The sequence below is a fragment of the Amblyomma maculatum genome, chromosome 7, assembly GCF_055883805.1.
Source record: "Amblyomma maculatum isolate TAMU_Amacu chromosome 7, ASM5588380v1, whole genome shotgun sequence".
Classification (NCBI taxonomy): Eukaryota; Metazoa; Arthropoda; class Arachnida; order Ixodida; family Ixodidae; genus Amblyomma; species Amblyomma maculatum.
The window spans coordinates 124,586,728-124,612,722 of NC_139350.1; the positions used below are offsets into that span (position 1 = coordinate 124,586,728).

At 45.8% G+C, this 25,995-nt stretch overlaps 1 protein-coding gene across 5 annotated transcripts in view; it reads left to right on the forward strand.

Annotated features, from left to right (window-relative positions):
* Nucleotides 1-284: 284 nt before the first annotated feature.
* Nucleotides 285-25,995, forward strand: part of LOC146184664 (uncharacterized) — a 45,102-nt gene continuing 19,391 nt past the window's right edge. For 2 of the 5 annotated variants that reach the window (XM_084609435.1, XM_084609437.1), the window contains exon 1: nt 285-411. The gene's annotated coding sequence lies outside the window, so the exon portion shown is untranslated. Of the gene's footprint in view, nt 412-22,059; nt 22,078-25,995 lie in introns of those variants that run through there. The other 3 variants (XM_084609436.1, XM_084609434.1, XM_084609438.1) reach the window with 3 other exon arrangements.

The following is a 25,995-nucleotide window of genomic DNA, read 5'->3' on the forward strand; positions in this document are numbered from 1 at the left end:
CGTTCTGGTGGGCTTAGCTCAAACACCAAGAGTTCTTATGCCAAAAAAATGATCACTTTTTACCATCCCCTCATTCTGCCTCTGCACAGTCCGATGTCTCAAAACTCTAATCTAGAAGAAAAAAAAAAAGGAGGTGCGTATGCTGCGGCAGTTATGCTTCACCGTTGTTGCGATTTGGTATCATATCCAAATGAGAACTCGTGAGAAGGCATGTTGTTGACTCCTGCCCCACTGGCAAGCTTTTTTAGAGATTGGCTGGAAAGGAGTGACAAAAGAAAAGATAAGCTTCATCCAGACCGGCACTCTGATATCGGATGAAAAAGATAAAAACTCGCCAAGGCTATAGTGCCTCTAAACCTTGCGCGACGCTGGAGTCATTCGCGTTATTTCAGCGACAGCATCCAGAGACAGGTAAGTTGGTGCACGCATTTATGAATTAGTGCCACTCTGCCAGTGAAAATGCTTCCGCAAGTTGCATGCTGTTATTCACTGTGCATAAGTATCACTTGTGAAAGTACTGAAAAAAAAAATGCAACTACTGCAGCCACTATGGTCTTCCATAAAGAAACAAAATTACAATAAGGAAGGGTACGGTACGAAAGCAGGATCGCCATTGTGATTACCCGCTTGCTTGCAGTAACTATTCGGAGACGTGGACTGCGAACAGCCAAGGACGAAAGTTAAGGGCAGAATATTTAAGGAATCTCTGATACGCTAATGATATTGCTTTGCTAAGAAATTCAAGGAACCGGTTGCAAAGTATGATTAATCGTTTGGACAGGTAATGCACAACACTGGGTCTAATAATTAATATGCAGAAAATAAAGCATGCTGGGCAGCTTCGGAAGAAAAGAGCAGTGGTGACAGGTAGCGAACCGCTTGAAGTGTTAACGGAATGTGACTACGTAGGACAGGCAGCAACAGCAGATTGGAGGCACGAGAATGAAATTCTCTAGTCTTACATATTAGGCCCTTACATTTTCCAGCGTTTCTCTCTTCTTCCAACAAGTAATATGGGAGAGCTGCGCGCGCTGTCCCTCGAGACCGTCCGTGCTTCATGACTAAAATAGCCCAACTACTACAATACCCCACAAGCTCTTGAAACCAAACACCCCATTCGGGAACCTGCCCTCCTTTTTTTTCATTATGAGGCCAGTGGATGATGACTTAATCCTGAGGTGACAGAAATATCTGTGTCTCAGCATAATGCAGTAACATACGCAGGACGGCGCCCTTTGATTAAGCAGCATCCATAATAGACGGTTTTAACGCTTGGATATCTCAGCCCACTACAAAGGCCTAAAGGCTACAATTGACTGAGCTTGCGGACTACCACTACGGAAATTTTTTTGATGCTAGATTACGCGTAGTTCTTTCGAACATTTTGCCATCAGATGACGCGTACATTGCCGTTTGAAGTTTTAAAGTGAGCCTTATACCTCTCATTACGAGAAAAGGTCCCGCCGAGGTGGTGCACTGTACAAAGTCACAGGGAACATAATGTCACACAATGCACAGTACAATTTATTTCGTTTTACTGTTAACAAATAATCACTTGAAGTGAGGTTGGGGTACCATTTGATTTAATAGAGCTCATATGGGTCTCCACTGTATATGGCGCTCAAGAATGGTGGGTTACCATTGTGATAAAGATGCACGGCCTGTCAGAATTTATTTTCGGGAAAACGTGGACAGGTTTCTGGCAATCCAGAAAGCTGCAGCAGAACCTCCGGAGTGGTTCTCAAGGCTAGACCCTTTGTTGGGTATGCGTGAATTTTAGTGTGTCATATGTAAATAGCGTATGTGTGATTTTTGTTTATTTTGCTTTTGTGAAATGCAATGTGTCGAGACCAGGCAATAAAGCAAAAAAAAAGAAGCCGAGGTGGTGGAGTGTTGAGGGCGCTCAACTACTGTTCCCAAGGATGCGTGATCGAATCCCTGCCGCGGCGGCTGCTTTTCGATGGAGGCGAAAAGCAAGGCGCCCGTGGGCTCTGCGATATCTGCGCACGTTCAAGAACCCCACGTGTTCGAAATTTCCGGAGCCCTCCACTACGGCGTCTCTCGTTTTGGGACTTTATACCACCATGAGCCAAACCGAACCATTACGAGAAAAGCCGGCGGCGTACACTCGTCCTTGTCCGTACCCCCCAGTTGGTCCGAAAAGAATTTCATTAACCGACTGTGTGACGCAAAACCTCTGTCGTCTGCAGGATGTCCAAGCTTATTTAGCCCCTAAGGGTTCAAAAATAAAATATTTTAGGTAGGCTAGAGAAACCACTTGTATGCAGCTGCCAGTCATCTGGCGCACCACAAGCATTATTTTTTATTTTGCAATGAGCTAATCAGTAATTATGATAATTTTCCTATCTTACCAACTATTGGGCGCGAGCGCCACCACTGGAGCGAAAGGCGCTACCGTCGACCTAGGGGATCAAGTGAGATTACGTGACACCTCTTACTGCTGCTGAAGCAGACGCTCGATTGAATTTGTGTGTTTTAAAAGCTAACAGTCGCGTTTATTTCTGTAGTTTGGGTCGATATATAGAGCCAGCCTTGCACATTTTGATCTTGCATCGTGGCTGAGGCTGCTGAAGTTTATTTAAGTGGTTGCTACGGTCCGTTACTGCTCTGTACCCGGACGTAAGCAAGGGAACCCGGCGCAAGCTGCCACTGCTACCCGAAACATAAGCTCACAGAAACTTTCCTAATCAAAATTTGAATGGGTAAATCAGCGAGTGATCAATCTCATGATGTGCTCAGCAGACATTTCAATCAGCGAGATTTCGTCCATAGAGTTGGCGCTAAGAGTTCGGTGAGCGGCAGAAGAAATGGCGCGCGCATTTTAATTTGAGCCTAACACTTGTGAAGCTAACTATGCTGTTGCTGAAAAGATGAAAAAGATGCTGGCTTCTTCATGGATCACTATACCCTCCCAATGAAAGGAGGGATCGTGCGAAGGCCAGAAGGTCTGAAATTGTTCTAAATGAATGCAGACACGGAAGTTTCACTGAAGTGAACTAGAAGATTCTGCCGCCTCGGGCAGCGGTATACATGGTGAGCTGTCTCAGGCAGCGTCTTCAGTACCGTAGTAATTTCAAATGACAGAGTCCATGAATAAACGAATAAAGATAGAGCATTGCATGCATATTGTGATGTGCTGATCGCGATATGCGTAAAAAAAAAAGAAAAACTACTGTGCGCGGGGAAAACAAATATCCAATAGCGGTAGTCAGTGAGCAAGAATTCTTTGCGTTTCACACTTGCTAAAACGTTAATCCATGTCATCCTCATAGTCATACTTGTTTGCTTTACTACGTTCAGGGAAGCAGGGGAAAGGCGCCGCTTCCGCCGGCGTTATGCGAAGGCGCTCAGCTTCTGTCAGGCTCCTGACAGTCCTCTGCTCATGCACAGGAATCCAATTACCTGTGCACTGACTGCTTACATCTGACTGATTGTGTGGTAGCTTCAGTTGTTGTTGTTGTTTTTTTTTTTTTCATAGCAGCAGAAATGCTGCAGCCGGTGCGCATCGTCGTAGGTAAAGCTCGGCAACTACGATAACTCTGATTCGGGGAAGCGCTTTTTTTGCCCATTGAGTGGCTGTCATGCCTCAAAATAAGTTTATACAGGCCCAAACCGAGGTGTATATTAAATAAATAAATGAACGTAATGAGAACGCGCAACTGAACTGCCTAGGAAAGCATCCCACAACAGCAGTTCAACGTCCGTTATCCCACTTACTTCCTCATGCGGGGGCTTCCGAGAGGTGGCGCCACGGTAGGTCCTCGCGCCCAATAGAGGCTTTACAAAAGTTAGCGCCATCTAGTGAAAGAAACAGAAACTCTGCGCGGCGGCCATATTTTGCTCAGTCCGCCCGCGCCTCCAGTCGAGTACGCTGTCAACGTGCGCCTTCGTAGAACCCGTGCATGCACCGAAAGGTGCATTGGAATGCTCACAAGCGATTGTTTCATTTTTTAACATCACAGCAGTCGCTGTTAGCTCCAAGCTCTATTCGGAATGATGCCAGCATGTTGCTGCGTGCCATTCTGCAGCCAGCGCACCGTCATAGACGCGCACGGAATCAGGGTATACGCGTGTATGCGACCGTTCGTTTGCAGTCCTGATCGGCTTTACAAGGGTCACTTGCATCATGTAAAGCATTACTGCACGTCCCTCTGACTGGGAGCTAGCTCACAGAATGTGCTATCACCTAAAACAGCAAGGTTAATTGTTTTGCGCGCTATGGACCCTTGTGAACTTGAAGGATAAACCTATGCTGCGATGGAGGACACGGGAGAAGGAGCAGTGAATGTGTAACAAATGCTATTGTGCAAATACGTTCTTACATTTTGTACGTAGGTTACATTTACCATTGTGTATTTGATTTAAGACACGGGCATGATTACCGAAACTACTTTTTACAGTCGTACGAAGTGGTAGTGCTTGGTGCAGACAGCAATACGGTTGTCTAGTGCGCCCGAGATGCGTGTTTCACGCTGCAAAATCAAGCGGCTGCCAAACCCGCGGCGTCTATAAAAGCAGGAAAAGATGACATCCCACTAGTCTGTCATGCTCACGTACAGCCCTTTTAGACCGGTCCACGTCCAGAGCGCGCAGCTCAGGTTTTATACCTGCCAGCGCGGCCGATAAAATAACGAAGCGTGCGCTTCACTTTTGTGTTTCTTCCAGTCACCCGATGGTTCGCTAATTCACAGCTACCTGAAATTCACTGAAATTTTTAAATATGTCGATTTCTTGTTTATTCCCTCTGTCAGAAAGTACACATTTGAAGCCGTCATCTCATATGAAAGCGCTGACATTGGAAGCTTCGAAGAACTCGGGGGAGGAAGAGCTCGGCTGAAACGAAAAGGAATTTGAAAAGTCAACTCACATTACTGCGAAGTGTTTGTGCTTTTTGCAACTGGCTGTGTTCATAAAATCAGATTTATATTATATCACATCGTTATAGAAAAATTAGGGGGTCACTTAAGCTCCGCCGTTAAAGGTATAACGCGATAGTGTCTCTCTCTCATACACACACACGCACGATGTTTTTTTCTTCGCGTGTTATATTTTAGCTCTTTTATTTATTTATTTATTCATTTATTTTATTTACCAAATACTGCAGGCCCTAACTGGGCCCTAGCAGGAGGGGCGAAAAGAATACAATGCAGTGAAATATGAATTCATCAAAAGTAACATACTACACACAAGTGTAGTATATGTTTTTATGTATGTTATATTGCTATGTTATGTATGTTATGTTATATTTCTATCATTTTTATTTTATTTTTATTTTATTTGACGTTTTATATTTTTATACACAAATGCGCATGCGTCAGCAACAATCGCCTTTCCATTCTGAGCAATTTGACACTTTTGAACACATTCTTTAATTATTTCAATTAATCAATTACACATTCTAAATTTTCTTCTTTAGCATCACCAAGCACTGGTTTTTCATTCTGACCCCTTTAAACCCTTACTTTCCAATTTATCCTTTTTTTCGTTTCTTTATTTCATCAATTGATCAATTAATTACAAAGATTTTATTAACTCGTCATCGCCTATCGCACACCAATCAATATTCAATCACTGGAAGCACAAATTACCATGGCACTTTTTTTTTTTACGCAGCCCCCGATTATTTCCGAGACTAATGCAAACTACTGCGTCGACGGCATGGGAAGGAAAGTGCTAAGTGCAGTCCAACTTACGTCAAATTACGCACAATCCTTTTATTGTAAAATAAAATGCATCCTCGCTCATTTCACCAACCATCTTCCAGTGGGATGAGCGACGGTGATTGCGCAAACCAAGCAAACTCGCGATGATCTCTCATAGGCGTTTAAGTAAACAGCAAAGGCGCACAGACACAAAAAATCCACATTACAGAACTCTGGATACTGTACCTGGATAGGGATGACGCTGCGGATTGCCGAGTGGGGGGGGGGGGGGGGCATGCACGACTCGTAGAGCAATTTGTAACTGCGCTTGGCAGCGCAGCCGGTGGGCCCCGCCACGTCTCGGCTGTTAAAATACGCTTCTAGGCGTCTCTAACAGAAACCGCCAGGGACCAAACAGAGGTCCAAGCACAGCACACTAGGTTAAAACGTGAAAAGCGCGAACAGAACGACGAGCGCTGACGGACGGACACGAAGCGAACGGATGGAGCGAACAAAATATGGCGGCCAGCGCGGGATCAGGGTGCCGCTCACGGTTGCCAGACGTACTTTTGTAAACCCTCTATTGCCTTTAGACAATAAATGGGAGTTTCAGAGTTAAAGAGCACCTTCTGAAACCCGTTCCATTTATTTCCGATAAGAAAAGCTTCCCGTGTATCTTTTTTTCCAAGCTCCTATCAAAGCCCGCGAAATACAAAAAAATAACACGTGACTGGCGCATTCACGTGCCATGATCGTGGTGCACTCAACCGTGGTTTGAGTGAAAGGTGGCTTCACGGCCCCATTAAAGCGGCAGGCCGATATGTTTGTGATGGTTTCTTCGCCCGCTTCAGGCAGTCGGTGCACGCGACGGTGCTGGTTGCAGCGAGCTCCCCGTGCTCGCAGCAGACATCGGCAACATATCAGCCTACCGCCAGAACTGGGCCGTGGAGTCACGGTTGCAGCATAGAGAAACTACTTACATAAAGAGCGGACACTCAAGCTGTTTCGCGGCCGAGTAAGAGTCTGACCACGGCCTCTCGATGGAAGTGCGGCCGTGGTCTGACCATCCGCGAGGCGGCGTAGCGATGTTGACTTCCACTTCACCTCACAGGTATACAGCTTATCATACATACATCGGATTGCAACTAAGCTTCCCCTTTACTTACCCTTTCCATATAAAAGTTAATGCTGCGTCGGTCATGTGTCGACGGGTACGCCCACTTCACCGCGCTTTTCAATGCATCGCCTCGTTTTGCCGGTAGCTTGTTTCATTTTGCCTGCAGAATTATTTTGGTGCTTCTTGAGCAAAGAATGCTTTAAGAAAGTCGTTTGTGGCGCTGCGTGACCGTATTTTCCACATGTAACATAGAATGTGAGCCATGACGCCCGTTTAGTGTGTAGTTACTGTCTGTTTTAGGATTGGGGTTGTCTGAACAACATCTGCTTCCTTCCATTGCGTAATTCTCTAAAGTAACCCGTAACGACTGCGGTTTAAAACACTGAATCTATCGGCGGCTCACATGTATCATAACACACACTTTATTCGGCACTACAAGAACACTGTATTGCGCATTTGAGATTGTCTTGTGACTGATGTTTACTTGACTGTATTTGCACGATGCATGCGGTTTTGCTTGTTCGTACACACCATTTTTATATGCCGAGTTCCTTATTATGGCTAAAGCATCCTCGTTGTGGTCTGAAAAGCGCTGGTGCCTGTTCGTGGCCTGCATTTTTAAGGACATCTACTGCTATTAGTCGCGTACAGCAATGCCTTTCTCATACGGGCAGAGGCCAGTTTTGATTACGATCAGGAGTATAAGCGTAGTATTGTGAAACTAATATGTATTCAGTGTGTTGTGTTTAAATGTTTGAACAGCATATATTGCTCAAGGCTGAAGTATAGAAATTCCGCCTTTGAACAGAGCAAAAGCACGCGCCTAAAATCTCGGAGGACGTAATTAGCGGTCTGAACAGCCGCTCGGGGTGCTGTCGGCAGTGCAGTAGCTCGGCCGCAGGGCTCTATGGAAGTGTCCGCTTTTTACGTAAGTATATTTCTCTATGACCGCAGCTAATTTCGTTCATTGGTGCGCGAGTGCGTTAGTCACGTGATTATATATATATATATATATATTATTCGTGGGCTTTCATTACAGATTGGAAAAAAGATACACGTGAGACTTCCTTCCTCGGAAATAAATGGAATGGGGGTTTGAGAAAGTGCTCTCCAACTTTGCAAATCACATTTATTCTCTAAAGACAATAGTTGAAAAATGTGCGCTAATTACTCACTAACTAATTGTATAATAAAAGAATGCCTGTGATGCGCCAGTCGGCTGGCAGCTGTATACAAGTGGTTTTCCTGGCCTACCTCAAATGTTTTATTTTTTAACGCTTGAGCAATGTTAGCTTGAACAACCTGTATAATCTCACGGCACAGACCAATTCCTGGCCGAGGGCACCGCCACTTCGGACAATTATACGCCCGTCTATATATAGTAGACTCATTAAACGAAACCTCGAAGGATCTAGAAAATGTGCTCCGTTTATCAAGAATTTCGTTTACAGAGAGCATAGATGAGTATATATAACAATGCGAAATCAGCTTCTTCGCCGCGATCCCGGCGCGTCATGTGCTCTTGCAGTTAACAGTCTACGCGGATGCAAATCCCGATATTGTAACGCTAGGTAATAAAGAGACCGGCGCACAATAGGCACAAACTTCATTGCAGAAAACTAAGCAATGAACGTCTCTTTTATTTTAAGTGCTACTGGAATTTAAAGCAAGTCAGTAGGCCCCTCATTCTGCCTGTAAAACACAGTGCCGCTCTTGTGATATCTTCCTTTCCAACGCAACTCCATTCTGCGGTCATTTCTGCGCTGCCATCGGTGCTGGCTTCGCACCGTAATGGCGCATACAACACAAGACATAAGATATGAACGAAAAAAAAGCATTCATGATTTTTCTCTCATACCAATGCCCGCAAAATAAAAAAAACAAGAAAAAATTGCCTAGGTGTTCAACGTTTTTTAGAAAACATTGCTGCTAGCAAATCCCAAAACATGCGTTGGTTTCAAAATTTAGCGTTCATTGGCAGCAAAACCAAAGAACGTAAGAATTTAAGCTTCAGGTTGGTATCAAGAAATCGAAACTTAGTGAGTCGCAGGAACAGCCAACTGTTCAGAGAACCCAGCCTTTGCTCATCTGCGCAGCAGTCCCTATAAAGCAGGTAACACCGTTAATTTTTTCTTCTGGCCGTATCCCGCACACCTAAAGTTGGAATTAAATAAGAACACGGGCACTGAAAGGCTTGTGGTGAAGAACGTTTTGGTAATATGTAGCAGAACAGAACGCACTTCTGAAAACAATGCAAAGGTTTTGGTTTAATGGGCTGCTTTGCGAGTTTCAGAACAAATGCCCAGTCGAAAAAAACTACAGAGCGGTGTCAAAAATACGACAAAATATCCTGCAGTTCTGTCGTAACCATCAGATTTCTCTGTAGTTCTGTAGTACGTTTCTGTAGTTCTGTAGTTTTTCTGTAGTATATTTCTGTTGTCTGTAGTTCTGTAGCACTTTTCTGTTGTAACTACAGAAATTTCTGATGTTACTACAGCATGTTCTGTTGTCACAACAGGTATCCCGTCAAAAACCGCACACAAATTCTGTCGTAACATCAGAACATTTTCTGTTGTTTTTTCCGACTGGGTGTTGGTAAAAGAGGAGTCCAAATGCTTTATTACTAAAGAAGAGGTGTACTAGTGTGCTCTAAGGGAAAATCTTATTCGTACCCAACATCGGGTTTTTTGGTTCGACTTCATTAAAAGAACCAGCGCCCAGGCAATGACAAAGTAAGCAAAACACACGAAAAGCCTTTCGTGTGGACTATCCATTTTGCCCTTGCTTCGGTGCTCGCTGCCTAAATTATATAGATAATAAACAGCAGCTAGCACAGAATGCTGCTGTAGGGTACGTCGGTAGATATTTGGAGATTGTCAATAACATTTTGCACTTGATGCAGCCGGCTTTGCACTTAACTTTCAGCAGACGTATAAATTTCACGGAAGTCATAACGTTGTTTTCTGTTATTGCATAATTTATTCAATTAAAAGTACCCGGAATAGTCAAAAGGGAAAACAGTGCCTTTGATTTATCTGCCAACAAGTTACAATTACATTCGTATTGTTACAGCAATGCATTTTTCATTCCTATTTTTCGTGAAGTTTAGTTTAAAGCATCTTATAATGCTACGCCTAGGGAATAAATAATATAATAATAATAATATTAATAATTGGTTCACAGGAAGGGAAAAGCGCAGTATCTGTCACACTTGTTCTGTGGACACCTGAACCGCGCGGTAAGGGAAGGGATGAGGGTTGGAGTGAAAGTGGAAAGAGAGAAAGGGGAGCCGTAGTGGAGGGCTACGGAGTAATTTCGACCACCTGGGGATCTTTATCGTGTGCTGACATCGCACACCACACGGACGCCACTTCGTTTTGCCTCCATCGAACTGCAGCCGCCGTGGTCGGGTTCGAACCCGGGAACTCCGGACAGTAATCGGGCGTCTTATATATACCACTGCACCACCCCGGCAGGGGCGGAATAAATCGTGCCGTGTGTAGTGAACTACACGAGGATATACGAAGACGAGGATTAAGTAGGCGAGAGTATCACGAAGACGAGGATAAGGACGACGAAGTGCCGCTGCGCTGCTCGTGCTCGCTTGTGGAGACTGAGACTGGCTGTGTTCTTGTGTGGTTCACCGTGAAACTTCGACAGGGCTATTATCCCTGTTAAAGCACTGTAAAAACCCCCTTTCACTTGGTGGAGGTGAGCATTTCCTGCCGCCCTGGAGCTCCGCAGCCGCACACTCCCGACACAAGCAATGACCGACGCTACTACCCCCAGTCCAACCGGCCCCTCATCCGCGGTGTTCTGCGCTGGAGCTTTGCGCCAGCGTGATCCTCCTATCTTCAGCGGAACCGGCGACCATGACGTGGAAGACTGGCTGGCCTCATATGAGCGGGTCAGTATTCACAACCACTGGGACGACAACCAAAAACTCAATAACGTCATTTTCTACCTAACGGACGTTGCAAACCTATGGTTCCGCAACCACGAGGCCGATATCACATCGTGGTCTACTTTCAAAGCTAGTTTTGCCGATATTTTCGGCCGGCCCGGAGTGCGCAAGTTGCGCGCTGAGCAACGCCTGCGCGGCCGTGCACAGCTTCCTGGTGAGAATTTTACCAGCTATATTGAAGATGTCGTAGACCTCTGCAAGCGCGTGGACGCTTCAATGTCAGAGAGCACCAAGATAGATCACATTATGCAAGGCATTGATGATGACGCGTTCCAGATGCTTCTGGCTAAAAATCCAGCCACCGTCGTCGACGTTATCAACGCATGCCACAACTTTGATGAATTACGCAAGCGCCGTAACATCACTCGCTCTTCGCTCTCAAACACCGCGCCGCTTGCAGCTTTAACACCTGAAGCAGACCAGTCCACCTTGCTGCCACAAATACAGCAGTTCGTTCGAGAAGAAGTTGCCCGTCAACTATCCCTCGTTCGCCAACGTCCTGACGCTCCCACTCCTTTAGTGCCAAAGCTGCAGCAAGTCATCCGCCAACAAGTTGCGGAAGCACTCCCCACGCTTCCTGAAGCTCCTTCTGTTGCACCTTTGACATACGTCGAGGCACCAGTCCAGTTTAGTCAACCTGCTGTTCCAGCCCCTTTGACCTACGCGGCTGTGGCTGCGCGGCCACCGCCTGAGCTGTCACAACCCATGCAGCCTGTTCTACGCCCTGCACCGCTTTCTCAAACGACCCCGCTTCATCCGCCCACTGCGCGCTATTACAACCCTTGGCGTACTTCGGACAATCGTCCTATTTGCTACTACTGTGGTTTCGCTGGACATGTGGCCCGTCGATGTCGTCGTCGCATGGCCGAGCCTGCGTCTTCTAATTACTCGCCACCGCTGCTTCGTTCTGCCCACTCTCCGCCTGCGTATGCCCCAGAACAGCGTTCATATACAACCCGTCGTTCTCCTTCTCCGCGTCGCCGGTCACTGTCACCAATGCGCCGGCGACCACCACCTGCTGACGAGGGAACTAAGCTCCGCGGTTCCTGAGGCAAGAACTGCGTACTCTGCGAAAAGCTCAAGGCCTCATATTCCGCCCACGAACATTATAATGATTTCTATCGATGGTCTGTCCGTATATGCGCTGGTCGATACGGGTGCTGCAGTGTCAGTGATTCATGAGCAACTCTGCCGACGATTACGAAAAGTTACGACGTCATTTAACGGTTTGTCACTCCGCACTGCCAGTGAAGAGAGAATTGCACCTTTAGCAGCATGTACAGCCCGTGTCGTCATTGAAGGTATTTTGTACAGTGTCGAGTTCGTAGTTTTGTCATCTTGTTCTCACGACGTGATCCTCGGATGGGACTTGTCTAAAAATAACGCCGTGATCGATTGCGCCCGAGCTGAAGTAGAATTTTCTGCACTGTGCGACGCACTGCCCGACGACAACCGTTCAGATTGTTCTCAAAAGCTGACCATCGCTGAAGATGTCGACGTAGCACCAGAGGCTTGTGCACTTGTGCCTCTTTCGTGTCCTGCCGTGTCAGACGTTAGTGTTTTATTTACACCGTCTGCATCCTTCATCCACCGCAAGCACCTGCCGCTGCCATCTGCTGTTCTCGATGTTCACGGTGGCTTCACGAAGCTACTCATCTACAATCCGTCCCCACGCCCGATTACTCTGCTACGTGGGGAATCTCCCGGTTCCATTTAACCAGCCCACCTTCTCTCTGACCTGGATGCCTCCGAGACCTACCGCAGTAACTACATTGATGCTCTGCAGTCCGATCCGACGCCTGATTCGTTGCCAGACGACTTCTTCCGAACCGCCATCGATGACGCTCTTCCTTCCACCTACCGGACTCAGCTCGTGGCCCTTTTACAGACATTTCGCTTTGCTTTCGACGCCGCCCACACACCTCTCGGCCGCACTTCCACAGTCGCGCATTACATTCAGACCGGCTCTAACTCGCCTTTTCGACAGCGCCCCTATCGTGTGTCAGCGGCAGAGCGTCGCGTGATCAATGAACAAGTTGAGGACATGCTACAACGTGGTGTAATTCGTCCATCACAAAGCCCCTGGTCTTCACCAGTGGTGCTAGTGAAAAAGAAAGATGGCTCGTTTCGCTTTTGTATTGATCACCGGCGCCTCAACAAAATTACCCACAAGGACAATTACCCCCTTCCGCGTATAGACGACGCTCTTGATTGCCTCCAAGGTGCCGAGTACTTTTCATCTCTTGATTTGCGTTCAGGTTACTGGCAAGTACCAATGGCCGCCTGTGACAGAGAGAAGACCGCATTTGTGACGCCGGATGGCCTCTATGAATTTAATGTGATGCCCTTCGGTCTGTGCAATGCGCCCGCTACATTCGAGAGGATGATGGATAACATCTTGCGGAAGTTCAAGTGGCACATCTGCCTCTGCTACTTGGACAACATTGTTGTCTTTTCCACCGACTTCGCTACGCACCTAGAGCGCTTGCGGCAAGTTTTGGTTTGCCTTACTGACGCCGGCCTGCAACTGAATCTCAAGAAGTGTCACTTCGGTGCCAGGGAGTTGACTATTTTGGGGCACATCGTCTCTAAGGAAGGTGTTCGCCCTGATCCGGCCAAGCTGCGCGCAGTGGCGGAGTTTCCTAAGCCGGTTTCTCTCAAGCAACTTCGAAGCTTCATAGGTCTATGCTCCTATTTTCGGCGCTTCGTGCAGAATTTTGCTTCGATAATTGCACCCCTGACGAAACTACTCGGAGGAAACAGTGACTTAACTGCGTGGTCGGTCGAGTGCGACGAAGCGTTCAACGCATTGCGCCGTCTTTTGACTTCGCCACCAATCCTTCGCCACTACGACCCGACAGCACCCACCGAGGTCCATACTGATGCGAGTGGCGTTGGCCTCGGAGCTGTCTTGGCACAACGGGAAAACGGTTTTCACGAATACGTCGTCGCGTACGCGAGTCGTATCCTCTCTAAAGCTGAACGCAACTACTCAGTTACAGAAAAGGAGTGTTTGGCAATTGTGTGGGCATTAACAAAATTCCGACCCTACCTTTACGGTCGCCAGTTTGACGTCGTCACGGACCACCACGCGTTATGTTGGCTGTCCTCTCTTAAAGACCCGTCCGGCCGCCTCGCACGATGGGCTCTCCGCCTACAGGAATTTGACATCCGCGTTATATATCGCTCTGGCCGTAAACACATGGACGCCGACGCACTATCTCGTTCTCCCGTCTCCAACGAACCTGCTTGCTCTACGGCGGCTTATCCCGTCCTCTCCTCTCTAACCATCGCTGACATGCCTGCGGAGCAGCGAAAAGACCCGTGGCTCGCATCTCTTATCGAGATCGTGTCCACTTCTCCTAACGCTGCTGCGCCTTCTCGGGCTTTACGCCGTCAAGCACCACACTTTGCCCTACGAGACGGTCTTCTCTACCGCCGCAATTATATGACTGATGGTCGACGGTGGCTTCTCGTTATTCCCCGCCATTTACGACATGAAATTTGCACCTCTTTCCATGCTGACCCTCTGTGTGCCCATCCTGGTGTAGTGAAGACGTTTCAAAGGATCTCTCAACGCTACTATTGGCGCGGCATGTACGGTTATATTCGCAAATACGTCCGCTCCTGCATCGCCTGTCAGCGCCGAAGTCATCCACACCTCGTGCTTCTGGCCCCTTACAACCACTTCCATGCCCGGCCCGCCCTTTTGACCGCATTGGCGTTGACCTTTACGGGCCACTTCCCTGCACGGTTTCTGGGAACCGGTGGATTATCGTCGGCATCGACCACCTCACCCGGTATGCCGAGACCGCCGCTTTACCCGCCGCTACTGCCCGTGAAGTTGCCCTGTTCTTGCTAAATCATTTTGTTCTTCGCCACGGCGCGCCGCGAGAGCTGCTGAGTGACCGAGGACGCGTCTTCCTTTCCAACGTCGTTGAATCTCTACTGGCCGAATGTCGCATCATACACCGGGCCACAACAGCCTACCACCCTCAAACAAACGGGTTGACTGAGCGCTTCAATCGCACTCTCGGAAATATGCTGACGATGTACGTTGCCGCCGATCAGACTAACTGGGACGCTGTCCTTCCTTTCCTGACATACGCTTATAACACCGCCACGCAGTCAACTACTGGATTTAGCCCTTTCTTCCTCCTTTGTGGGCGTGAGGCGTCGTCCACGATGGACACTATTTTACCATATCGTCCCGACTCCTCCGAGTGTACTCTCCTTTCAGACGTTGCCAAACATGCGGAGGAATGTCGCCAGTTGGCCCGGTGTTTTACATCGGAATCTCAAGGCCGCCAAAAGCATCACCGCGACAAAGATCAGACGCCACACGTTTTTCCTGCAGGATCCCTTGTTTGGCTTTGGGTTCCCGGCACCCCACCGGGATTGTCATCAAAATTTCGAACCGAGTATCACGGCCCCTACCGCATTGTCCGTCAAACCTCCCCTGTGAATTACATCGTGGAGCCACTCACTACCTCTTCGGACATGCGTCATCGCTGCCGCGAAACTGTGCACGTGAGCCGCCTCAAAACGTACTACGATCCGCTCCTCTTGCCCTCACCATAGGTCGCCAGGATGGCTCCTCCTCGCTCCGGGGGAAATTGTAGTGAACTACACGAGGATATACGAAGACGAGGATTAAGTAGGCGAGAGTATCACGAAGACGAGGATAAGGACGACGAAGTGCCGCTGCGCTGCTCGTGCTCGCTTGTGGAGACTGAGACTGGCTGTGTTCTTGTGTGGTTCACCGTGAAACTTCGACAGGGCTATTATCCCTGTTAAAGCACAGTAAAAACCCCCTTTCACGTGTTTCATTTATTACATGTAATCCCTTGAGAAATCCATATTAGTCATTTGTTCGTCAAATTAGTCGCTTCCTTTGAGGGTAGCAAAATATTGCAAGAATTAGGAATGTCTGTAGAATATGAAAAAAAATCAAACGCAGAACAATATGTCATGTAGGCTTAAGTGTTCATTAGAAACGTCCAGCCCCGCCATGATGGTTCAATGTTTAGGGCGCTCTACTACTGTTCCCAGGGATGCGGGATCGAATCCCGGCCATGGCGGCCACTTTTCGATGGAGGCGAAAAGCAAGGCGCCCGTGTACTGTGCGATGTCAGTGCACGTTAAAGAACCCCAGGAGGTCGAAATTTCCGGAGCCCTCCACCACGGTGTTAGAACCGTGCCCTCCACTACGGCCTCTCTCAAAGGCTGAGCCTCTTTCGGAAGTTAAACACCACAAATAAAACCAAAAAAAAAGTTCAGATCGCTTTCGGAAACAAACTCCTGTTTTATTGGGTCTCTAAGCAGCTTCCGTGTCAGTGCCCACTGAGCGGTCATGGACAAGGAAGCTGCTTAAGCGTAAACGTTCCACATTGAGGGACTATATAAAAAAAACCTAATTATTTAACGTGCATCTCATCGTCCAACTAAACATGTCTAGCTGCAATTTAGCAGTCGTGTTGTTTGCCTCACCCTCCTACCTTTGTCTCTGCACTGAACCTATTATTAAAACATCACCAACTAGTGCAAGTCTACCTTTCGACACTACCAAATGCTTGTTGTAGCTTTATCGCAAAAAGCTTTTCAGAATTCGGAGCACAGGCTACGCAGTCTGAAAGTGCACATACCGCTTGCGGTCACTGTTTACAGGTGTGATGAGCAGAAGCTAAAGCATGAGCAGGGTAGATGAATACGTGCATTCGGGAACACCCGAAGTGTTGTATTGAACAATAGCTGCTCTCTCTATGTCATTCATAAAATTTTTACGCTTGCTTGCGGATAACGTTACTGCGATATATCACGTGTAATGCGAGTGGATAAAAGCAACGTGCTTGAGTGACGAGGCACGTAGCATTGCTTTATTCATGTCATACTGCAGAATTTATGGCTTTGTTCAGAGTATATTCGCGTACTCTTTTCCTTTTTCTTGTAATGTATGCTGCTTTAGCACTATAGGTTTCCCCGTGCAAGCTTTAGGTATAGGCACTATACTTTAGGTAATGTGTTAGAGTCACATTACTTGGAAGTTACGCTCGACGAGGCCATATCTCGCCGCATTTTCGAGGGTTCTTACAAGAGGACAGAAAAACAAAAAACAAAAAAGACCATGAAAACATACAGGGAAACGCTGGGCCTTACGTCTTGTCCGCCCTAGCAGCAACCCCAAATGTCGCGCTTTAGGATTCGCCGATGTCTGCGCAAAGCGTTTACGCCGCGTTTTCCGCCGCTGTCGCCAGTCGGCGCCAGCAGCTCCGTGGTGATGCGTGTTCGCGGAGTTCGGGTTGCTCTTTACCGCATTCGCCTCTGTATAGATCCCGTGAATACACTTCACTACATTTATGCATCTTCAAGTGTGAGAGTCTTACAAGGACAGTCGGCAGGCCCCGTGGAACCGTTACTCCTCGAATAAGATTGTGAAAGACAAGGAACGGGTTTGTGGATAGGCATTGAGATTAGTTTTGCAAACATTTGACAACATAAAACTGCACATAGTCTAGACGCGTTGGCAGCACGGCCGTGGTTTCAAACTTTCAAATTTGATAACGCGGTTGTACAAATAGGACCAATTTTGTTGCATTATATCTTATCTTTTTTTCAACAAATCACGGGCAAACAGCCAAACATCTCTTTTAATTGAATCTGTGCAATTTTGCGTACACTAAAAAAAGAAAATTGAAAATCGCAGTTCGCACTTCGGAAACCAGCTCCTGTAAAGGGAGACGGGCACTTAGCTCTTGCATTCATCACTGTGTCTGGAAAATAATTCTTCCTGTAATGTTTTATTCTCGATTAAGTTATCGCATTTTCAACGGTATACATTCTTGAAGCAAACTTTCAATTTTGAAAAACAAAATGTGGATACTCTATACTTTAATCAACGATTACACGTAAATTGGTATAAAACGGCCAGAGATAATTACCCTCAGAACTTTCCTGAACGATAACAAATATTGCCGCATCGAAATGGGGCAAATTTTATGAATTGCCTAAAAGATATATATATATATATATATATATATATATATATATATATATATATATATATATATATATATATATATATTCTTTTCTTTTTGATAGCGACATGGATGATAGAGACGATTTTTTTCTTTTTTTGTTTTCTGGTCGCTGTTTTTCTGCACAAAAATTCACGCGTGACAAAAACACATTTTAGTGTGTGTGTGTAGGGGGGGGGGGGGTACTTTACGCAGATCCTGAACACAGCCGCTGCACCATGAGGAAAATCGCGGAGTCTGTTCACACTAGCGCAGCACTGTAGCATTTCGCGCAGCAAGTTTGCGTTCGACGACGCCTTCCATATCGGGCACCCTAGGAGTTAAACTGAGTAGCGAACAGCAGTTTCAAAATTATTTGAGAAGACAATGGCCTTATAGGGCATGCAGTGGTAGAGGCACATACATTCAGTTACATCGAACAGGGGAAGCAATTATCGACCGTCTGCAATAAGGCGAATTCCGCCTGTGCATAGAAATCAGCCGGGACCCAGTTCCGCTTAATCCATTTAAGTCGTATGAAAGCACTGTTTGGCATAGTTTGGTATGATTTGGCTTGGTGGCTTTGCATTGAGCGACTGGCACCGAGTTCGGCAAAGTGATGAACGTCTTTAGTTTTTGAGAAAAGGAAAGGTGCAGTATTTTATGGCTCGTGAAAGCTCAGTTCTCGATAAAAATGAACCATATTCAGCCTTGTGGCTCTAATTGAAAAATATAGGTTTGGTTTGTAATGCCCTCAAATCCATGTCGGCTATTGTACAGAAACTGGGGTCAGCTTGCACGTGTTGGAAGCTTCACGTATGCATCGAATGTGCCCTGATGCTACAGTCAAGTTCGAGGTAGGTTGAAGGCTGAGTTAATTACTGACGTGATGGTAGTGGCCCACGTACAGAGAGAAGCGTCATTCACAATTATGGGTATCAATCGGAGCAGCAATGATTGCTCATGAATAACATCCAAAGGTCGTCACCTGATGATAATTACAGGGAATAAATTAACTGTGAACTTATTTACCTCATCCGCTCAGCAAGCACATGACGCCACAATGAATACAAAGGATCATTGCTCCCCGGTTTCACCGCACGTGTACAAACGTGCGCAGGGCAATTCTTTTAATTTCTTGCCCACTCAAGAGCTCTGTAAATTACCTTTTTAAGCATAGAATATTGAAATGCAAAATATGTCGTCTTAAATTATGGCGTTTTAACAAATTTCCTTCAACACGAATTTCCTTCGCGAATAAAATGGAACGTTTTTTTTTATATCTACAGGTTGTTGTTTTTTTTTTCTCGTAAATCCTGTGAAAGATGCACCATTGCGATCTCTGCTGGTGGGTTGCACCCGAACATGGACATTATAGGCCTGCGTCACAAGCTCAATATTTAGACAGTAATACCTTAACTCACCTATGGGGCTGAAACGTGGAGGCTAACCAAGAGAGTTCTACTTAAGTTGAGGACAACCCAGAGGGCTATGGAACGAAAAATGGTAGGGGTAACATTAAGAAATAGGAAGCGTGCAGATTGGGTCAGAGAAATAACTCAAGTTACCGACATTCTAGTGGAAATTAAGAAGAAGAAATGGACATGGGCAGGACATGTAGTGCGAAGAGAGGTTAACCGATGGTCGCTGAGGGTAACAAACTGGATTCCAAGGGAAGGAAAGCGTAGCAGGGGGCGGCAGAAAGTTAGGTGGGCGGATGAGATTAAGAAGTTCGCAGGGGTCAAGTGGATGCAGCTAGCACAGAACCGGGTTAAGTGGAGAAATATGGGAGAGGCCTTCGCCTTGCAATGGGTATAATCAGGCTGATGATGATGATGATGACCTTAACTAAACCAATCAACATTTCTATTTTAGATTTTAGAGGAGAAGGTTATAATGAGAAATTGGAGGCCATGATAATCGAGTTTCACCCCTGTTTTAAGCTTTCCTCATTTGCGGTACGGTTCGAAATATCTAACTTCAAAAGTACGCGTTTAGAAAGTCGTTGATTTTGCTTTGTCGCGTTGCATATCTGCAACGTAACAATGTCTATAAAATGGCGGCACCCGCATATGTAATGAAACAAATACAGACTCTAATAGTGTGTATTATGGCGCAGAAGGGGCTCAACTGATTTTGTCGACGGCGCTACCTGCACAGACACCATCTGACAATTGTACAACGGGTGCAAACCAGCTCAACTAGCTTTCAAATGCTCTTTTTTAACGTTCGAAAATGGTATCCACATTGCCGATTAAGACCATTTAAAAAATCGAGGAACTTTCGATGTTCACACTCTTTAGATTCGCGATATGAACTTGACCACTAAAATAAAAAAAAATATATATTGATTGGCTATTAACTGATCACCTAACTCTTTCATGTAGATTTCCGGTGGTAATAATAAGGAGCACGCTTTGGCGATAGAAATTTCTGGCACGCATAGCCTAGCGAATATCAAGAAGTACCGGATACATGCGTTAGCACGTGCATCTGGTGCGCTTGCGTATGGACCCGAGCAATTAAGTCATAACTTCTCGACACAATCCCTGCGAAAATTTCAGACACCAGAAGCGCGCTGCGTAACTATTTTGACCGCACCTGTACACAATGGCCAGAAGAAGGAGGAGGAGGAAGATGAGGAGGAAAGGCAGGTAGATTAGCCCGTAAACGAAACCGGTTTGCTACCCTGCACTGGGGGAAAGGGGTGAGTGGATATAAAAGTTGTGAGAGAGGGATTGGTGAAGTTAGTAGTCACATCACAGACAGGCTAGCTTGCTGTATAATCCAGTTGCATAAGGCGCGCTGATGCATCTCTCAGGGTTTTCAACAGAAAAATCTGCTCAGGGTGATAAAAATCACCCTGAACGAAATTCACTCAAATAATCACTCACTTTTACTTCTTTAAACTAGTGACATGGAAATATTTCAGAACTGGTTCCCAATGTGAGGAGTAATGTTCAAAACCAACTCAAGTTTTGAGAATGCGGTATTGCTGGGTACCGGAAACGTCGACCAACTGGGGTTCTTCAAGGTACGTGCACTGACATCGCGCACAGTACACAGGTACCTTGTTTTTCGGCTCCACCGAAAAACGGCCGCCGCGACCGGGATTCGATCCTGCGTCCTTGGTTTCCCCAGTCTAGCGCCAGAACAACTGAAACACCATGGCGGGGCATGTTGGCAGAACTAGATTTATCATTTACAAGATATTCTCTGCGACGATGAGAAATATCAGTCATTGTTTTTCTCATATTTCTTATTTATGTTCCCAAAAATAGCAAATTTTCACTCTTACGCCACTTTACACGCTGTTTTTGTGCTTGTTAAACTGCTCTTCAGATACATAATACTCCGTCTGAGGGCTGTCTGAACGTATCCATGCAAGAAAAATTTAGACTCCATGTAAATGATTTCAAGGAAGCCCGACATCAGGACTCATTTTTGCGAAAGCTTGTTTCCAAAGCCAAGGCACAAAATTCGGAATTTGATTCCTTCCCAAGCATTACGTCCTGTTTTCTTCGCATTCCAAAATCACCAAGCGAGATATAGAAACATGCTTTATAGTTAAACACTATACTCAAGTCCTGGCATTACAGAATGAAAATTAGCTTTGACAATCAGGTTGGAAGTCTGGGAAAGGCTGCCTTCTCCATTGGCTTTGTTGTTGCAGTGGTAGACACTTCTTAGGCAATTTTTTTTTTAAATATAGTTGCCGCATCAAAACAAATCAGGTGGAAAGCGAAAGCGATAGTTTGGGATACTGCCTTATTACAAGCTCTCACGCAACTTGAACAAAATGGCAGTGAAATATGTCGAATTTTATGCTTCCCTGTCGTTTTCAAGGCTCTGCGCTTCAGCAGACCTCGAGAGGGCTAAGAGTCCAGTACGTCTAGGGAAGAAGAAATCTGCTCGTTTCCTGCGCCCATAGGCATTTTGTATTATTGTTTTTTTTTTTTAATAGCGTTTTTTTTTGCCTCTGGGCATAATGGAATATGTAAAAAATAAAGGGGGTATTAAATGAAAGGAAAAAGGTTAGCTGTTCTAATAAAGTTCAAGAGAGAGCGATGATAAGGCCCTTGAGTCCATGCAATATATGAAGATGGGTTGCTCGGCGAAAGGCCCACTGCTGTCAGGTGCCGAATTATCGTCGGCTTCAATGCCGGGCAAACCCTAAACAAGTGGTGAATATCTGCCTCGTGATCTGGTGACTTGCCTGGACGTTGATATAAATATCGATATTGCGGCCATGTTCGTGTTACCGCAGGTGTGAGGGCAACCCCGACCCGGATCCTCCGTAGCGCAACCTCATCAGCGCGGGTAAGACCGCTGGAGAGGGTTATCGCACACGGCGGGACCAGAGCACATGTGCGGCGCCGGAGGTGCTCCTTTCTTGTGAGAAGCAGAGTGGCATCATCCATAGTGACGAAGCGTGTCAATGATGAGGGTAGAGTCGCCTGGCGGGTTGCAGAATCTGCAGAGGTTTGAGAACTGAGTAGGTCACGTGTTCCCTTCTCGTTGACCAACGTAAAAACTGAGGAGCATGTCGGTTTTCTGCACATGAAAACCGGTAAACATTTGACTGAGCTTTGGTGACAATGAAAAATACTTTTTCCTTTTCTAATCGCACACAGTTTTTGCGACGTGGTAAGGATGAGTTGGTGAGTGCAATCTTGGAAAAAAAATGCATCGGCAATTTTATATCGACGAGTGGATCAGTTCACCTTCCGTTCCTCTCTTTGGAAGACATATTTTTTTTTTCTTCGAAACAAGCAGTTTTTAAGTTTCATTTTTTATCACAATAAAACTTGCGCAAATGCACGATGGAAAAAAAAAATTCGGCACCTTTTACACGCACAAAAAAAATTGTGTAGCCACGCCAAGCCGCAACTTGTGTCCACAGCAAATTTATTCAAGCGCCTGCTTTTATTGCGTAAGAAATACTACGCCAAGTTTCAGCCCGTCGCGTAAACTCGGCCGGTAGCCACCTAGGGGCCCCTCTTCAAGCCGTCGGGTAAACCCGGTCGGTAGCCACGCCGCGCAGAAGAAGAAGAAGGAGGAGGTGAAGAAGAAGTAGAAGAAGGCGGAGGAGAAGAAGAAAAAGAAGTAGAAGCTATGTCGACATTGCTTTCGCAACCTACCGAGTTTAACTAAAGCTAAACCCCAGCTAAACTTTTTACGCTTCCTGATGCTATCAGCGATATTACGCGTTTTAGAGCGCAGCTCTTTGGCGCCCGTTCCTGCGTTTCGCGTCGCCGTCGACGTCGTGCCTCGTAACCAGCTCCGTCCCTTCTCAGCCTCCCTTATTATGCTATGAATTTGGCGAAAGAGGCCAACCGCTCAAAGCAGAATTATGTTTGCAACGGTCATGCAGCGTGAGTTTTGCACGCTACAGAGACGGTAATATGAGCGAAGAAATGTTTGCCCACTGTTATCAAATTCGGGTAAAGCGGAATCCCGACAAACGTGCCTGGAAATAAAGCAAGTTTCCCAGTGAAACCATGAACAATGTTTAGATATGAACCTTTAAAGCTGAATGCTGCCAAAGGCCCAGATCAGATCTAGCATATTCTGCAGGAGGAACACACAGACTAGTGCTTATAGCACTGAGAACATTGAATGCAGTGTGCATGCAGTAGCTGACGAAAAATAACGCAGAGCATCCGAATAGAGGATTAAAAAATGTTGCATTGACTCACCAAATATTCAGGCAGCTCTTCTAGCCCGGTAGGCTATTTGAAGAGCAACGTCGAACACCTACAGTGCACACTCAAAATCGCCACCACAATCGAGTCAAAGAATAAGCTACACATCAACTGAGCTTGTCGTAATAGAATATGATTCGATAGTTGCCGCTAAAAATTCGGGAACTTGAGCCAGCGTGGGCTGATTGTTTGAAGAAAACTGTCAAACAGCTTGCAAACCGGAGCCACTACAGTAGCAGGAGTAACCTACACATCAAAACCACTTACTTTTAATTGAATTTCATGACCGCGCCGCCTGATTTTAATGAATCTCGGCCATCCTAGGGGATTTTTTGAAGGCCACTGTAAAACAGCGTGCAAGCGCTGAAAAAGCACTAAGACAAAAATAAGCCGCACATAAAATGCACACAATTTCTGCACTATTACCTGCCTGCCGAAATTTTAGCTAGAGCAACTTGCCAAAACGTACACGCAGTAATGCAACATGCTTGCAAAAGCTTTCCTTCTACTGATTAATGTCTAGGGAAGAACACAGATTAGTCACGCAAACTTACGCAAGTACGCATCAAAAGGAAAACCAAGAAGTCAAATATCTTAGAGAAAAAGGAGTCACAATCGTACAATTTGCTTCAGGCGGAGCTGTAGATACACGTAAGGAATGCGCCACATTCTCCGGCCGAAATGGCGCTTTGCAGTACGATGCTTTTGCAGTACGATGATTTGTAACAAATATTTTTTGCGCAATGTCAGTATATTTCACAGAACTGATGAAGCTTGTTTCATGACCACTACAATAATTAAATATTACCCGTTTACACGATGGACTGAAAATAATTGCCGGAAAAATTCCATTTAAAAAGTTACAGTATTGCTCTTAAAACTGCTTAAGAGCTGAAAAGGCGAATGCCTTTTGTTTTTTGTTTTTTTTTTCTTTTTTTTTTTCTTTGTTCCAGGAGTGCACCTAAGTCTGGTTAGGTGCAAGAATGCGAAAGCATTTCTCTTACTGCTGCCGATCGGGTTGCTGCGTGTTCGTTCCTTTATGCCTTTGCCGTTCCTGACACGCATTTTGGCTTTAAATCAATGGTAATTGTAGGTTCGAGGCTCAATTGCTGCTTCCTGCCGCACGAGACTGTTTTGCTGTGGTGTTTTGTGTCAACCTCGCGCACGTTAAAGATCCCCAGGTGGTCGAATTTACTCAGTAGCCCTCCACTACTTTCTCTCTTTCCGCTTTCTCTCCCACCTTCCTCCCTTCCCTTGCGGCGCGGTTGAGGCGTCCACAGAAAACATGTGAGACAGTTACCGCGCCTTTCCCTCCCTATAAATCAATTTGTCAATCAATCAGTGTCAACCTCGCTAGATGATGCAGCGCGCCTGTCAACGGGAAATTCACTGTATTTGTTTCCCTTTGAACTTCGCTTGTGCTGATTTCGAAACGTTTTCGCAGCATGCCATAACCTGTACTCTTGCCACTAAAAAATCCCCTGTCATGCCAAACTGTTTATTACCGGACGGGGTCCGGTATTAATATGCGATACACCCTGCATATCTCCTGCGTAAAGTTTAAACAGGTTTAAACCAGGTCGGTATACGTCCCATGCAAAACGACGGCATATCACTGGTGGCGGAGTTTAAAAGTAAATCCGAGAGTGAAGCCGGCCGCGTCGTCTGCTAGCCGTGTTTCTACGCAGTCCTCGTGTCATGAATTTGTTTTCCCGCGGCGCTTGCATCATTATATCATTGCATCAACAGCATCCGCTGCCAATGAATTGTAACAGAAACTGCGGAACATCTCCAGTGATAGTTTTTCCTTGGATAAATGTTCGAAAGGTATAAAAAAATGGGCTGGAGATTGTATTTACTCGTCCCGGCTCAGCAAGCAATACGACCTAGAGCGTACTGTCCGAGTTCACTTCGCGTTAACAAATCGCTTGTCATTCCTGTCTCATATTTCGATATGAAAACATCTGAAATAATATCGATCCATCATTGTGAATTATTCGCGTTTAGGTACAGGAAAAATGATATATGTTGGTCACTGAGTAAATCTTTAATAGTTCATTTACTTAGTGCAGTGCTGCATATGTTTATGCCACTTAATTTTTGAAGCCATTAATAGCTCCTGAGTGCAAAGTAAAGACGGATATGTTGAGTGTCAGGTACGAATTTTAATGAATTAAACACGGTGCTCCGAGCTTATAGTACATGCATTTAATGGCCTATAAGGGGTGCTTGCTAAGAGTAGCATCTCTAAATATTTTGTCCTTCTGCCTAAGCGCATATGTTTTACGAAGTGAAGATTGTAAGTGTTCGGTTTGTCGCGTGTCACACATTTCTTCTGTATACGCTATAAAACGTATCATCACCGTGATCCAATCCACCGTTACGGCTAAGCCCATTTTACCTATTTTATTTGTCCTCTCGAACAACAACAAAAAATACATTAAAAAAATAAGAGGGAGCCCGTACCCACAAAAGTTTTTCCGAATTTGAAGCCAATTAAATATAAATGAAAGGGAGAAAAAGCTTAAGATTA